This window comes from Sinocyclocheilus grahami, unplaced genomic scaffold, assembly GCF_001515645.1.
Source record: "Sinocyclocheilus grahami isolate Dianchi unplaced genomic scaffold, SAMN03320097.WGS_v1.1 scaffold339.1, whole genome shotgun sequence".
Lineage (NCBI taxonomy): Eukaryota > Metazoa > Chordata > Actinopteri > Cypriniformes > Cyprinidae > Sinocyclocheilus > Sinocyclocheilus grahami.
In genome coordinates this window covers 816,742-821,891 of record NW_015505518.1, presented here as the reverse complement: position 1 = coordinate 821,891, position 5,150 = coordinate 816,742, and the positions used below count along the sequence as shown (strand labels likewise).

The window sequence follows — 5,150 nt, the reverse complement described above, 5'->3', positions numbered from 1 at the left end:
TGTGTGTGTGTGTGTGAATATATATATATATATATATTTATTTATAGAGAGAGTGAAAGTTTTTTTTTTTTACTTTCTAGTCTTTCTATTCATCAAATAATCATTCTATTCATCAAAAAGGATCACTAAGAATATTAAGCAACACAACAGTTTTCAACAATAATATCAATAATAAATGTTTTCGAGCAGCAACTCTGCATATTATAATGATTTCTGAAGGATCATGAGACACTGAAGACTGGAGTAATTATGCTGAAAATTCAGCTTGGCATCACAGGAATAAATTAAACTATACATTATATTTAAATTATTTAAAATTGTAATATTTCACAATATTAATTTTTTTTGGTTCACATAAATGCAGAGTTGATGAACATTAGAGACTTTCAAAACCCCAAACTTTTGAACGGTTGTGTATATCTATTATTATTATTATTATTATTATTATTATTATTATTATATTTGGTAGGTGGATTTTTTGTCATGTGCTTAAGTGTCAATAAAATAACACCATAATGCAAAAATCTTACAATTTCATCTTCATATTAATATATTCTTATTTAAGTTTTTACCAACACCACCCTATAAATTCAAAGCTCTCTAAAAATAAACATAATGCATATAAAATTCATTAGACAAAATTAAAGCAAAAAAAAATAAAAATCTAAGCTAAACTTGTTTTTTGAGAGACCCCTGCTGAGAATAATAAACAGCTGACTATTAAGCTATCGAGAAACTCAGGTGGCAGTGGAATTTGGTAAACATGTGTAAAACTGCTAATCTTATTTAACCCTGCCCTGTAAGCCCTGCAAATTGGACCTGACACGCTAACAGCACTCGTAAAACAACCCTTAGCCTCAAATGTCAGACCTCAGAGGGAGTCCCTGACCTCAGCTCTCTCTCTCTCTCTATTACTCTCTCATACTCTTTTTCTCTTCTGCTCATTCTCAGTATCTTTCAAGCATTTTGTACATTTGCCAAAGTCTCCCTTGCTCAAATCCTCGCCGCTACATGCCACCTCTCCCTACATCTCGAGCACGTCACCCACAGTCCTCTCATAGGCCACATCAGTTGGCCGGCCTCCCTCTCTATCCTTCTCCACCGGCTGGAGTGGGACTTTCAGTGGATCTCTTTCTTTTCTCTTTTGGTAGAAATGGTAGGGAGGAGACAACTAGACCCCCTGTCTGACACTAGTTTGGGCCCTGATCGGATCCCAGCGGGGCTAAGTGTGAGGCACTCAGCGGGACGGCCCCTCTTCAAGCTCTCCTCCTCTTCCTTTTCCTCTTTTAGTCTTCAGACATTGTAAATGAGGTCATCTCTCCTGGTCCATCCAGGCTGATGCCCAACAGTGCTCAAAGCCAACCTCTCACTACCTGGCCTTTCCTTCCCTTTGTTTTGTCTCTCTCAGAGGCTGTCCATTATTCCCTTTAGTCTCTCTACCTGTCCCTCTCTCTCTCTTCATAAATGATTTCCTATGCTACCACAACTAGGTGTAGAATCAGATGTAGAAAACAATTAGCAGACTTTAACAGTCCACTTGCATTTGGATAAAAAATAGCTTTTATTAATCATATAAAATTAATAAATGTAATAATATTTAAAACTATAAATACAAATCCAATCTAATCACAGAAAATAATGGGCATGAAAGTGAAAATAAGTGCTGAACCTTCTGAATGCACTCTTAAAAAATAATGGTTCTTTACTGGCAAAGGTTTTTTAAGGTTCGATGAGGAAACTTTTCCATTCCATAAAAGGTTCTTTACACTCAGAAAAAAAGGTACAAAAAGCAGTCACTGGGTCAGTACCCTTTCAGGTAAATAATTAGATTAGAGGTAAATAAGGTAAATCATTTTTTTAATGTTCAGTGAAAGAGAACTAAAATTGGTTATTCTATGGCATCACTGTGAAAACCTAATTTGGGAACCTTTTACTTCTAAGAGTGTACACAGCCACAACTAAAACCACATGATATCTCTGTACAGCTCAAATTACAAGACATCAAAAAACAAGCAGTTATTACTAATTCATAAGCAGTTACTCCTAAAAATGAAGGCCACATGTAAAGGGTAAATTCTTAGCTCCACTTGCACCTGTTGCTTCTACATTTGTATTCAAAAAAGGGAAACCATCAAAGTATGAAGAGAAAAGTTTGAGCTCACAATAAACTGGCTAAAATTTAAGTGTCTTCCAAAAGAGACTGTATAATTACAGCTCCTATAAATAAAATCCCATACATCCTGAAGACTGAAATCTCAACAAAAAGCAAAGAAATTTCCAGCACACCTCTCACCAAAAACACCACCTTAGCATAAACACTTCCTGTATCTCGTAACATTTGTGTAAAACTGTCTGACACTGAGTAACTCTCTCTCTTCCTCTGTCATGGCTGCCGTGCACTTTTCTCCTGACATTTCTCCTTCCTTCTGAGAAGCCAGTTCACAATTAACCTATCCCCAGAAGAGGTCTTCAGATAAACCTCTTTTCTCCCCCTACAACTGCCCCAGCATCCCACGACCCACCTTGGGGGAAAAAAAAACCATGCCCCGTACCTGCTGCCCTTTTGAGGAGGGGGGCTGGAGGAAGGAGAGAGCTCCTTTGTCCTTCTCTCCATCTCCACTGGAGACAGAGGGGTGGGTGGGGACCCTTCGATCCCCCCCATCCACTCCTCATCCTCCGCTTCGTCTCAAACCATTTCATTCGTTCAGCCTGAAGAACCATGAGCGAGGTGGAGTAAAGCCCAGCGAGGTGCGCTCTCTCTCAGCATGCACGCCTGCCTTGCTCCCCTGGTCCTCGCTAACTAGGCTGGTTCAGTCCGGGCCCCAGCCTCTTATGGCAATGGAGTGGTTTATTTAATTTGCCGCTATAATGGAGAACTCTGAATGAGCCGCTGGGGAAAAAACTGCGAGAGAGAAGAGAGAATGCGGGGCGGGCGCGAAGCAAAAGAAAAAAAGAAAGAAAGAGAGCTAGACGAGTGAAAGAAAAGAGAGAGTGAGAAAACAAAAGCTAAAAGCTACCACTATTTTGATTCACCCATCCCTTTTAAAAAAAATTACTTCCAAAGTGTGATATCTATTGTACGGGGAATAATGCAGAACAATGCAAGCGGGGGTCTTGGCAATATTCAAAGGGGCTTATTCAGAGCAGGGCCGGTGGCTGGCTGTACATTCAGGCCCAGAACACTCCCATACAAGCTCGTTCAGCGGGCACTATAGCGCTCATTGTGAGGGCAGTGTAAACAAAAAGGCGCCCCAGAGCACGGTGGGATGTGGGAAAAAGAGAGCAGCTTTATTCCCCAGAGGTCCTGCATTATTATGGGGTTAGAACGTGTTGGTTTTGTCTGGTGTAGGTCTGACCCCTTGCAGTCACGGCGACATCGGACTGCAAGAGTATTTAAACGGAGTCACAGGAGGGAAAACTTTCAGAGGGCTTGTGGTTGGTTTGGGCTACAAACTCCACATCCCAACTGTGTATGGTGACATTTGAACAGATATTTGTGTTTTTGCTAAACTTGTAAAGGAAAACTGGAAAACAACCTGGTAACAGCTAGGTAACACTTTAACAAACTAACAATGAAAAATATTTATGAATAATATTATTAAGTATTTATTAATCTTAGTTAGTGAATTTCAACATTTATTGATACATTATTCAAATCACAAGTTGTGTCTGAATATTATTTAATAGACCTAAGCTAATTAACAATGAAGTATTTTTAAAGAGTTGTGGGGTATATTCAAAATATATATTTAAAGGGACAGTTCACCCAAAAAATGAAAATTCTGTCATCAATTACTCTCCCCCAAGTTTTTCCAAATTTGTATGAGTTACTTTATTCTGCTGAGCACAACAGACTATATCTTGAAGAATGTTGATAACCAAACAGATGACGGTAGCCATGTACTTGGTTTGGACAAAATACTATGCAGGTCAATGGCTACCGTCAATTGTTTGGTTACTAACATTCTCCAAAATATCTTCTTTCATGTTCAAAAGAAATTCATACAGGTTTCGAACAACTTGAGGGAGAGTAAATGACGACAATTTTTAAGTGTTTATTTTATTACATTTTATCTAATTGCGTTTGTAGGTATCTTTTATGGCCGTTTTCTCAGAATAAGATTTTTCCACATGCAGAAATCTCTACTTCAGAAGCAGTTACATAATAACTGTCCAGTTTCATTCCTAACTATATTCTGAAGGTTTTTACAGAGGGGTTTGTTATTCAATCGTTTGCCTGGTTTGGACTGTTGACAGTATTTTCTGATTCATGGAGTGATGAAAAAAAAAACTTGTACATGTCAACAAAATGAAACAAGAACTTTGAACCTGGCTTTATCCAATGTCTAGATTTCTGTGCTGGAAATCTATGCAAATGTGTGCTCTTTTAATTACATAATGCCTAATTTGCATAATCAAACATAACATTTCAGGAAAACTTTTAATACAAAACAATTGTCTTAATGTGCTGTGATTAATCATCTGTGGAAGTATGGTGATATCTATTAGTTAAAACTTTTAACCTATTCAGCTATTGTGTATTGTGCATTGCTCATTGTTAGTTAGTGCATTAATTAACGATAACTAATGAGGCTTTATTATAAAGTTTTACCAACCTAACTCAAATGCAGAGGAATGGCTAAAGTTCAAAGGAAGTCAAAGGAAGATTCATAATTGTAACAGTCAGACTGTTGCTTTTTTGTGCAGCCTGAAAGGCTGGAGCTCTGATTGCGGTCTGTTTCTACAGATAGACTCTTCTCCCATTCACGTGGACTGACACACGGCTCTCTGAGACCTCGCTGAGTCTGTGTGTTTCATTCATACGACTCCACCTGAGAGACGAGCTTGGTGTTTACACAAGATTATATTCCCCATGCTCAACACACATACACAGCAGCCAATGCGAGGGCTAAACAAACAGCCCCTATGCACATAGAGAAGCAGACATATCATTATGCCACATAATGGAGACGGGCCTTGAATATCAGAAGTCTGTCTGTCTGGGATGTCAATCAAAACACTTTACACAAGAGCCGAATGTTTACATGCACTCTATAGCTTCTGTTAAGATAGAGATATTATTATTTATAAAGATATATTTATACGGATTTATATATATATATATATATATATATATATATATATATAAA

At 38.0% G+C, this 5,150-nt stretch overlaps 1 protein-coding gene across 3 annotated transcripts in view; it reads right to left on the bottom strand.

Annotated features, from left to right (window-relative positions):
* sox1b (SRY-box transcription factor 1b) overlaps positions 1 to 2,928 on the bottom strand; it is a 34,971-nt gene extending 32,043 nt beyond the window's left edge. For all 3 annotated transcript variants that reach the window (XR_001611094.1, XR_001611095.1, XM_016295729.1), the window contains exon 1: positions 2,553 to 2,928. The gene's annotated coding sequence lies outside the window, so the exon portion shown is untranslated. The remainder of the gene's footprint in view (positions 1 to 2,552) is intronic.
* Between the last annotated feature and the right edge of the window lie 2,222 nt (positions 2,929 to 5,150).